The sequence below is a fragment of the Schistocerca serialis genome, chromosome 6 (assembly GCF_023864345.2).
Source record: "Schistocerca serialis cubense isolate TAMUIC-IGC-003099 chromosome 6, iqSchSeri2.2, whole genome shotgun sequence".
NCBI lineage: Eukaryota > Metazoa > Arthropoda > Insecta > Orthoptera > Acrididae > Schistocerca > Schistocerca serialis.
This window is the reverse complement of record NC_064643.1, coordinates 84,390,608-84,402,767: the sequence shown is the minus strand read 5'-3', so window position 1 is coordinate 84,402,767 and position 12,160 is coordinate 84,390,608. Positions and strand designations below refer to the sequence as shown.

General features: G+C 43.5%; 1 protein-coding gene across 2 annotated transcripts in view; it reads left to right on the top strand.

Moving 5' to 3' along the window:
- LOC126484418 (Bardet-Biedl syndrome 4 protein) overlaps nucleotides 1–12,160 on the top strand; it is a 131,052-nt gene that overhangs the window by 51,612 nt on the left and 67,280 nt on the right. The window lies entirely within an intron of this gene.

The window sequence follows — 12,160 nt, the reverse complement described above, 5'->3', positions numbered from 1 at the left end:
TGCCCTGTGGTGTCATCGCCAGACACCACACTTGCTAGGTGATAGCCTTTAAATCGGCCGCGGTCTGTTAGTATACGTCGGACCCGCGTGTCGCCACTATCAGTGATTGCAGACTGAGCGCCGCCACACGGCAGGTCTAGAGAGACTTCCTAGCACTCGCCCCAGTTGTACAGCTGACTTTGCTAGCGATGGTTCACTGACAAATTACGCTCTCATTTGCCGAGACGATAGTTAGCATAGCCTTCAGCTACGTCATTTGCTACGACCTAGCAAGGCGCCATTATCAGTTACTATTGATGCTGTAAAACATGTACCGTCAAGAGTGATGTTCACCTATTATGGATTAAAGTTAAGTATTCTACCAGTTACCTCCTTTTTTTCTGAAGTCTAAAATCCGTGTCCTGTTCCAGATCTCACGCCAGCCTGCGTGAGCTTAAACGCGTGCCTTTTGGCTCCTGTCCTAGTGGGTTGGCTGTCTTGCCAATCCACAACATGCCCTCTTCTGAAAAAGGCCCCCATTTGGAAGGAGCACACCATCTGGCAGTCATGGGGGATTTTCTCACAATGAACCAATCATCTTCACAGTCAATAGCTACGAAACATAAACGGAATGAGGCTAACTATTCAAAGATCCTCCTAGCTGCACCATGGTTCCACATGCCTTCACATACTGAAGACGGTCAGTCCTTCACTACAGTAAATCAGTTTGTTATTCAGAAAGGTGTTGATGTAATTGCTGGGCCTGTGAAATCCTGTTCTCATTTACACAGTGGCACTTTACTTTTGGAGACTACTTCAGATTTTCAAGCACTACAGCTGTTTGCACCTTCATTCCTCCATGGGTGTCCTGTTTGTATTGACGACCATCAAACGCTGAATTCGTCCTGTGGTGTTATTTACACTAGGCTGCTCAATGGTCTGGCCAAGGCTGAAATCCAAATGTACCTCTCTAATCAGGGTATATAGCAATCCATCGGGTGATGAAAAAAGTAGATGCCTCCTTAGTGCCCACACATAGATAGACTGGTTCTTCCATCAAAGATCAAAGGAGGTTATGAAGTATCACAGTCAGACTGTATATTCTGGACCCGATGTGCTGCTACCAGGGTCATCGTTACAGCCACAATTGAGGGTCATATCGACACCTGGTCAGATGTGTAACCTGTGGTAGCAGTGCTCACAAGGGTGATTGTCTGCCTCCTCCTCCCACTGCATCAACAGCAATGGCGACCATGCCGCCTCCTCCTGCGATTGCTCCATGTATCTTAATGAGCGGGCTGTTCAGGAGATCTGGATGAAGGAAAAAGTGCCTTATCCAGTCGCTCACAAGTTGTTGGCTCATTGGAATCCCTGCGTTCTACCATCTCACACCTACAGTACTGTTCTTGCTACATTTTGCTCCACAAAGGATGTGGCCATGCAGACATGCAACCTCAAATTTAGCACCGTGGTTGTGAAGTCACTCAGCATCACAGTGGTGTCCCTGTCTTCTCCTCCAGCTGTGCAACACACCACCAAACTTTTGGCTCACAGTGTGAAGTCACCAGCTACACAATTGGCAAGTTGGAAAGAACAGAAGGAATATTCACATGAAGACTTCCTAAGTCCCTCCAGCTAACCAACATCTGAGTCTTTCTCTGCCAACTGGAAACGCTCCAAGAAGTCAAACAAATGCAAATGGTCTTCTCCTTCACAGACTTGGAGATCCTCTACAACAGTATCACCACGTGATACCCTCGCCTGGCCAACCTCCATGTCGTTGGTGCGCACCATCAATTTTTTTTCTGCCCTGGACTCTGCAGACCAACAGAAGGTGAATGCCGACACTTCTGTAGATATCATGGAGCAGGACCCTCTTGCCTCCGTGCCCTGCAGCAGCAACTCTTTGAAAGCTGGCACTCGGCAGCTGCTGAGGTGACATCCCTTCATTTTTTCCTCCAATGGAACATTCACAGTCTTCGATCCAACAAAGAGGATTTATGGCTGCTCTTAGAATCACAGTACCGACTTGTTCTCAGGAAAAAAATTCCGTCCCATGACTGCTTTGAGCTTTCACATTTCTTCCCAGGTCATTTTGACCTTCCCCCTGAGGACGGCATTCCATCTGATGGGGGAGTCATGCTGCTCGTACGACATGATGTTCATAGTCAGCCCCTCTCCCTGACTACCCACCTTCAAGCTGTTGCATACATTTTCCTTCCTCACTTGACCTTTTCCCTTTGTACCATTTACATCCCTCCATCATACAATGTCATCAGGGCAGACTTCCTCCAGCTTATTGGGCAGCTACCTCACCCCTTTCTGCTGCTCCATCCCCTTAGGGGTTCTCCCAGAACCTATCAGAGAGGTGCCCTCTTGGCTGATCTCCCCAATCAACTTAACCTCTTCTGCCTTGACACAGGAGCACTCATGTTCCTTTCAGACTCAGCGCACATCTGTTCCCATTTGGACGTATCCTTCTGCACTGCCCAGCTTTGCCCATTGTCTTGAGTGGTCTGTTCTCTCTGACACATATACAAGTGACCATTTCCCATGTGCTATCCATTTGCTGACTCCTTGCCCACCAATGTGCACACCAAAATGGCAGCTTACTAAGGCTGACTACAGGTTTTACTCCTCCCTGGTGAAGGTCAATGAGCAACATTTCTGCAGTTGTGATGACCAGGTAGAATATTTTACAAATGTTATCCGTACCATCAGAGAATGTTCCATTCCTTGCACTTCCTCTTTACTACACCATGTTCTGGCCCCTTTGAGGACTGAGGCACGCTGCAACACAATTCAAACACAGACGTGCTCACTGTGTTTTTAACCGTCATCCTATGATGGCAAACTGCGTTCATTATAAACAGTATTGTGCACAGTGTTGTCACGTTCTTTGGGATAGCAAAAAAGCTAGCTGGATTTCATTCACTAGTTCTTTTAACAGTTACACTCCTTCCATCATGTGGGCCAACTTCCGGCGGCCCTCTGAGACCAAGATCCATTCCCCAATTTCTGGCCTGACAGTAGCAGATGATGTCATCGTGGACCCTATTGCTATCTCCAACACATTGGGTCGCCATTTTGCGGAGATTTTGAGCTCCTCCCACGGTTGCCCTGCCCTTCTCCATCAGAAACGAGGGGAGGAGGCTTGGGCAATATCCTTCTCTTCTAAGAATCATGAGTGCTACCATGCTGCCTTTTCTATGAGGAAGCTAGATCGTGCTCTCACTTCATCCCAATTCTCCACCCCAGAGCCAGACGATGTTCACATTCAGATGCTGCAGGCAAGCACTTCCTGCTTAATACGTACAACCATATATAGGCAGAGGGCATGTTTCCCAGACGATGGCATGAAGCCACTGTCATACCCATACCTAAACCTGGTAAAGACAAACGTCTTCCTTGTAGCTACTGCCCCATTTCTCTCACCAGGTTTGTTTGCGAGGTGATGGAATGTATGATTTATGTCGAGCTGGTATGGTGGCTTGAGACTCGCAATTTACTAACCACTGCACAGTGTGGATTTCGAGTCCACCGTTCTGCAGTTGACCACTTTGTCAATTTGTCCACCCATGTCATGAATGGTTTTCTGTGGAAATCTCAGACTGTGGTCGTGTTTTTCGGTTTGGAGAAAGCCTACAACACTTACAGGAGGACTGGTATCTTTTGTACTATCTACACGTGGGACTTCTGTTTTTCAGGAATTTTTAAAAGAAAGAGTTTTCAAGGTATATGTGGGTTCTGCCTTGTTGGACACCTTTATCCTGGAAAATGGTGTGCCTCAGGGTTCTGTCCTGAGTGTTGTTCTCTTTGCTGTCGCCGTTAACCCTATAATGACCTGTCTCCCACTGGGCATCTACAGCTCTCTTTTCATTGATGATTTTGCCATCTATTGCTGTTCTCCACAGATCTATCTCATTGAGTGGCATCTTCAGCGGTGTCTTGATCATCTTTACTCATGGAGCATCAACAGTGGGTTTCATTTCTCCACCGACAAAACTGTTTGTGTGAATTTCTGGTGGTGCAATTGGGTTCTTCCACCATCTATACGTCTTGGGTCTGTTGCTCTTCCGTTCATTGAAACTAAGAAATTCCTGGGCTCATGCTTGATAGGAAACTTTCATAGTCCTCCCACATGTCTTACGCAGCAGCCCACTATATGCAGTCCCTCAGTGTCCTAAGTGTCCTCAATGGTACTTCCTGATGTGCAGATCGCAGATCGAATCACCCTCCTCCATTTGTACCGGTCCCTTGTCCATTCGAAACTGTACTATGGGTGTTTCGTTTATGCATCTGGATGTCCGTCCCTTTTACGCCGCCTCAATACTATCCACTATCGTGGCATCCGTTTGGCCACTGGTGCCTTTTACACTAGCCCAGTTGAGAGTCTGTATTCAGAAGCTGATGTCTTCCTCAGTGGATACACATGCTGTTTGTCAGCCATGCCCCACCACCCGTCCTACGCCTTCTTCTCTGATGCCTCCCTTGACTGCCCTTGACACAGTGGGGCAGGCCCTTCTTCTCTGTTACCTCCCAGAGTTCACTTTCGACTACTGCTTCAGAAACTTAACTTCACACTACCTTCCAAGTTTCCAGTGGGTGTGAACTGTTCACTGCCTTGATTTTATGTGGCAGCCCATATTTATCTTGGACTTCATTCGCTTTCTATGGACACTATGTTGAATTTGATCTGTCACTGTAAGTTGATCCTTGCATGCAACTTAGTGGTAGCACCTCTCTGTACATTGATGGCTTTAAGGCTGGCTGTAGTGTCAGGCATGCCTTCATCATTGGCACTTACCATTTTCAGTGTAGGCTTCCAGAACATTGCTTGATTTTTACAACAGAGCTCTTCACCCTCTGTCAGGCCACCCCCTATATCTGGTGACACAGGCTTTTCAATTTTCATATGCTCAAATTCTGTCAGTGCTTTTCAGAGCTCTGTGTGGTATACACAGTCCATCTTTTAGCACTGCAGGTGCAAGAAAGCTTCCACTTGCTTGCTGTTGAGGGAGCCACTGTGATGTTCAGGTGGGATCCTGGTCACGTCAGTCAGTCTGACAGGAAGTGAGGCTGCTGACTCTGCTGCCAAGGCTGCTGTCATCCTACCTTGGCCTGCTAGTTCTTCCAGTCCTCTGGATGAGCCCCATGTTGTTGCCTATTTGCAGGTGGTGTCACTTTGGGTTCATCACTGGTTTTCTCTCCATGGAATAAGCTCTGGGGAACTAAATCTCTCCCAGCAGCTTGGCCAACCTCCTCCCAGCCCTCTCATCACGGGCAGATCATTATAGCTAGTTTGCATATTGGGTACTGTCCTCCTAGCCATCACCATTTTTTAAGTGGTGATCCCCCACCACTTTCTGCTTATTGTCATCAACATTTGAAGGTTCATCATTTTCTGACCAAATGCCTTTTTTTTCTTATCACTTATTTTCCAGTGTATAGGTGCTGTCTGAGCTATCAACTGTTTTAGCAAATGTCACGCTGGTTGTAGTCCACATTTTACTTTTTATCCATCATAGCAATATGGCGAAGGACATTTAATCTTTGGTTCAGGACCTGTGCTGTCTGTGGGGTGTATTTTGTGGACCTTTCTTCAAGGGGAAGTCTTTGTTTTTAGCTCATTGCTTCTATCAATTGGGCTTAATGTATAGTCGCTTTTTTTAACTTCTTTTGCTTATTCGCGCTCTAAGGTTATGACATGGGCACTTATCACTTCAGTTATTTTTGTCCAATTAAAGAGAGAGAGAGAGAGAGAGAGAGAGAGATGCTGTTTTGATTCCGCGTCTAACAGGATCCAAAGGTAGGATTCCACCAAGTTGATTTCTGAAAAGTATTGATGCCAAGAACAAGGACGGGCAGAGGGTTGAGTGTGGTATGTGCCATGAAATAGTTTGTGCAACTTAACTCTCGGGCAAACAGATCTGAAAACTCAGAAGACAAGGGACCCATTTCATTATAAGACATGTGGTCCAACACTAGATGCATCGCATCCACAATAGAAAAACTAAAGGAAGCAAAGGCATCTAACCCAAACAGATTTTCAGTGCTCACACCATTAACAGTTATGTGTACAATGGAATGGACTACTGACTTGTAAACTGTGTCAGCTGTGGCTTGGCTGAGAATAATAGGAATCTGCTGTTGGTTATAGCTTGCCAAGTGACACTCGACACACGTCAGTGGTGGTGGGGACCCCAGCCTGGTGTAAGTTTTTATGTTGAGTAGGAGTACTGGTGCCCCCACATCAACTTCTAGGATTAATGGCTTATCCATCACCTGCGCTTCAATGAAAAATTTGAAAAATTGTTCTGGCCTGCAAACAGTGGTGAATATAACAATGAAACAGCATGAATATCATGCCCATTGATTCCTGCAGTGACTCTTTCTGGGGGGGGGGGGGGGGGGGGGCTTAAAGATTGACGTACCATTGCTATGTGACCTTTTTTTCGTTTGAGGCAAGATACCCAGTGCTTGGGTCAAGCCACGAGCTCATGCTTTAGGAAACAAGGAGGACACAAAGAAAGTGGTGTTCACTGTTCCTGTTGCCGACAACATGTTTGTCCATGTCAGCCCAATTGATTGGCTTGTTTGTATTGCAGCTACCTCCTCTGACCTCCCCCCCTCCCCCCCCCCCTGGTGCACCACTAGGCTCCATGTGCCAATACTGCACACTATCAACAATGGCAACATAACTCCAACCCTGTAACTGGCGGCCCACAGCATGGGAGACATTGAACGACAGTGCAATGTTCAAAACCTCTTGTAACATGGGATACTCAAACTGAAGGGCAAGTTGATGCACCTCCTTATCTGAGCCAGGATGAAAGATTGCATCTCTGATCATTGTGCACACATAACACTGAACTGGCATGACTGTGGCCATAAAGCTTGGTCACGTAAGCTTGATACAGTTTCTGCAGCTGTTTGTGACATTGTTAGAATTCACAACGTGCAGCAACCATATGCATATGCTTGTGGTTATAGGATAGGAAACAACACACAGTGCCAAAGAAAAGTGGCACTGGTTCTCATAGAAGAGGTAACTGGCACAGCAAGTGATACATATGAGGCGGTATCCACCATAAGGAAAGAGCCTCAAAAACCACCGTGGCGGCACCTGAGTCTGTGTCAACATAGCTAACTACTGATCCAACACAGCTGTTGCAGAAGGGTCTGGAATAAAGCCTCCATGGGAGAGCCGAATGGCAGAAAGGCTACAGAATCTGAAACCTGCAAAAATTCTACCCTTGATGTAACTACTTGTGTTCTAATTAGTTACACAAGGAAACACATGAAAAAGAGGTACAATTTACTGGGTCACAGGATAACACCCATAAGAAAACAGTGAAAGTAGTTTACATTTCTCGAAGACATTAATAACTGAGGTCCTTGAGCCCCATGCACGCCCATATAAAGATGCTATCCACATTAGGTGTTGCTGGCATGGAGCTGTGTGTGCAGAGCAGACCTGGTATGGTGGTGAGTGACAGAGCTACCCCTGGTGACCACCTCAGGTAGTTGCAGGTACACCATTTTGAGTGTTGGTGTGCACTATGCTGGCTAAGCGGCTTGACTTACATCTGCTTTGGGCACTAGGTATAGTAATCAGCGTGTTACTACAGTATGTTCTACACAAGGCAAGGACCTGAGTGAGTGGAAGAAATATTGAACAAACCTTTCACAACTTCAGTATTTAATTGTTCAAGATAACATATGCATATAAACAGTATAACAATAATTAGAAGGCAGTACACACTTCCTTTACATATCATTTTCTTTTGTGGCAAATAGCTTTAAGGAAAAACAAAAAGAAACTGAAATTCTATCCCTTAATGTAGCTAGCTCTTTCACTATTGAAACAAATTTGGTAATAAAAATGCTTTAGGATGACCATGTGCATTGTTGGATTTTTTGTTAGCCTGTGTATTGTGAATATTTCTCTTTCAAATATTGACTCCATCCCGTGGGAGAACACTTACAGGAAAACCATTGACACAATTGAGTCAAAATCTGAAACAGAATTGTCAGTGAAGTACAACACTTAGCACTGAAAGCACATTTGTTAGAGGCATCAATGTATAGATAGAACAGAACTGCCCCTGGAATGGAGAAAACCGCTGTTCATACAAAAATAGAATATTTTAGAGTATGCAAACATTACAAGCAGAAGAAATTTTGAGAATCTTCTAGAAATGGTAAATACTGAATAAAAAATATTTGCCGGTGATCAGATTTGAACTGGCAACATACAGCACACCAGACAGTGATGGTAACCACTGCTTCTCACTGTGTGCAGTAGAGCTCATGGCAGTATCTAATTCTCATGCAACCTTCATATGAAAACAAAGAAAAAAGTTAAATTGAGAAGCCAAAAAAGCACAACGTACTTGACTATAACATAAGTGTAGTGAGATTAAGTTAAGTCGCTCTCATTATACCACTGTTTGCTATGTTCCATGCCATTCTATTCCATTAATGTTTATTGTGAGACCCACCATTTCAAATACATTGTGGGATGTTTTGACATAATTGTCTAGATCATAAACAAATGTTCAGTGGTAATCAGCTAAAGTTGATTCTTTAATTTGTCACACACACAAAGTTTGGACCTGTATCACTAATTTTCTCCCAAATAGATTTTTTCTGTGTTCACGATGTAAGCACTGACCAAGGTGGCACAGAAGTTAGTATAATGAACTCACATTCAGGAAGATGACAATTCAAATTCCAGTCAGGCCATCCAGATTTAGGTTTTCCGTGATTTCTCCTAATTACTCAAGGCAAATGGCACTATGTTCCCTTTGAAAGTGGATGACTGAGTTTCTTTCTCATCTGTCCTTGATTTGAGCTTGTACTCTGTCTGTAATAACCTCATTGTTGACAGGATGTTAAACTCTGATGTTCCTTCCTTCCTTTTTCACAATTTAAATGCTAAGCTTTCAGTAAGAGTTAATGGTCACACACAGTCTATACTGATGATACTCAGTATGCGATAGAGTATACATTGCAACACAATAGTTACTTCTTTGATTCTGGCTTGACCATGTGATCAGTTTGGATTCTGTGCTCCTGAACCTGCACTGTGTAGCTACACTGGTACAGATCACTACTGCAGGTTCTTGACTGCCATGATGCACCATCCATAACTGATCAGAATTTCTTCTGTTATTGTGTAACTGCTTTCTACTATACTGCTCCCCACCCCATTTTGAAGCATTTCGTATTCTGTTTCCATTACTTTGTCTCCTTCTTAAAAATTTGCTTTGTGTCTCTTTATCATTCTCATATTTTGCTTTTCTGCAGTTGACATTTTTTTAATGTTTACCCCTTATATCTGATAAATAAATCACATTCTATCTTCATTTGATTGGGTTTTCAAATCTCGTCTGATGCAGTCTCCAACAATCAGTCTTTCCTTCTCATCCTGTCTGGCAAGTCTCCCCTGACCCAGGATTTTGGACAACTTTTCCGAACTGTGCCCCCTTTCCTAAACCAACTCTGCCCCTTTTCCTAAACCTCACCAGTCCTTTTCCTTCACCTCTCTTCCTTCCTCTTCAAGCCTTCTGCCAGAAGAAGGAGCGAGCCACTGGCTCCAAAAGCTTGCCCAGTTTAATACCCTTACATGTGTGCTCTCCTGTGCTTTCTGAGTAGATTTTTTATCTATACAATACATTACATTTGCAAAAATTAATTGTTTATTTTTGATGATAGCAAAGAAGGGAAAGCAGAAAGGTGGAAGGAGTATATAGAGGGTCTATACAAGGGTGATGTACTTGAGGACAATATTATGGAAATGGAAGAGGATGTAGATGAAGATGAAATGGGAGACACAATACTGCGTGAAGGGTTTGATAGAGCACTGAAAGACTTGAGTCGAAACAAGGCCGCGGGAGTAAACAACATTCCATTAGAACTACTGACGGCCTTGGGAGAGCCAGTCCTGACAAAACTCTACCATCTGGTGAGCAAGATGTATGAGACAGGTGAAATACCCTCAGACTTCAAGAAGAATATAATAATTCCAATCCCAAAGTAAACAGGTGTTGACAGATGTGAAAATTACCGAACTATCAGTTTAATAAGTCACAGCTGCAAAATACTAACGCGAATTCTTTACAGATGAATGGAAAAACTGGCAGAAGCCAGCCTCGGGGAAGATCAGTTTGGATTCTGTAGAAATGTTGGAACACGTGAGGCAGTACTGACCTTACGATTTATCTTAGAAGGAAGATTAAGGAAAGGCAAACCTACGTTTCTAGCATTTGTAGACTTAGAGAAAGCTTTTGACAATGTTGACTGGAATACTCTCTTTCAAATTCTAAAGGTGGCACGGGTAAAATACAGGGAGCGAAAGGCTATTTACAATTTGTACAGAAACCGGATGGCAGTTATAAGAGTCGAGGGGCATGAAAGGGAAGCAGTGTTTGGGAAGGGAGTGAGACAGGGTTGTAGCCTCTCCTTGATGCTATTCAATGTGTATATTGAGGAAGCAGTAAAGGAAACAAAAGAAGAGTTTGGAGTAGGTATTAAAATCCATGGAGAAGAAATAAAAACTTTGAGGTTCGCCGATGACATTGTAATTCTGTCAGAGACAGAAAAGGACTAGGAGGAGCAGTTGAACGGAATGGACAGTGTCTTGAAAGGAGGGTATAACATGAACACCAACAAAAGCAAAACGAGGATAATGGAATGTAGTCGAATTAAGTTGGGTGATGCTGAGGGAATTAGATTAGGAAATGAAACACTTAAAGTAGTAAATGAGTTTTGCTATTTGGGCAGCAAAATAACTGATGATGGTCGAAGTAGAGAGGATATAAAATGTAGACTGGCAATGGCAAGGAAAGCGTTTCTGAAGAAGAGAAATTTGTTAACATCGAGAATAGATTTAACTGTCAGGAAGTCATTTCTGAAAGTATTTGTATGGAGTGTAGCCAAGTATGGAAGTGGAACGTGGACGATAAATAGTTTGGACAAGAAGAGAATAGACGCTTTCAAAATGTGGTGCTACAGAATAATGCTGAAGATTAGCTGGATAGATCACATAACTAATGAGGAGGTATTGAATAGAATTGGGGAGAAGAGGAGTTTGTGGCACAACTTGACAAGAAGAAGAGACCGGTTGGTAGGACATGTTCTGTGGCATCAGGGGATCACAAATTTAGCATTGGAGGGCAGCGTGGAGGGTAAAAATTGTAGAGGGAGACTAAGAGATGAATACACTAAGCAGATTCAGAAGGACGTAGGCTGCAGTAAGTACTGGGAGATGAAGAAGCTTGCACAGGATAGAGTAGCATGGAGAGCTGCATCAAATCAGTCTCAGGACTGAAGACCACAACAACAACAGCTTCATTCTTCAATCATTTTTATTATTCATGTAGTCTATAATGTGGCATACAGGCATAAGATCCAGTACATTCCTGTATGGCATTTAATGTTCATAGCAAATTTTTTGCTCATTGATTTTTGTTGTGTTAATGCAGCAAATTTCAGATATTGGTGTGGGAAGCTCAGTCAGTTGAGCATTGCCTGTGAAGGCAAGGTTATGTGGATTGGAGACCCATTCTGGTACACTGTTTTAGTCTGTCTGGAATTTCCAAAACTGTGCACACTCGATTGCAGAGTGGAAGACTCACTGTGTAATTATAAGATGCACTTTACATTTGATGTAAGGGTAGAGGTATGACTTATGTAAACAAGGGTAGTCTGATATGGGAGCAGCAACATATTGCAGCTTTCCTTGTGTCATTTGGTTGCTGATATTTCAGCCTATGTAGGACTGACAGCAACAAATTTCTCATATTTTTCTAACCAAAGGAATAAATACATTGATGGGTGAGAAGGCAACCATTCTTATCCAAATGAGAACAGCGTTGTGTGTGAATGGTAGACTCCATTGAGATGGCCTGATGATTATGAAAGTAATCTGTCCATCATCATCAAAACAATCAGGAACAGTTTCAACCATTGTTTTAGTCTGTTCAATATATTAGCCTCACAATTTTCCTGTATTTTCTGAAGTGCTGTTCCACCACCAACCCTTTCCAGTCCTCTCCTTTTTTCTGAATTCTTGGTCTTTTGCCCTAGAGCTTCAGTTCATGCATTTTTTTTGAAATTCTATCGCATGTTATTCTCTCAAAACATCCGTACTGCTTAAGCCTTGCAGGTTCTATCC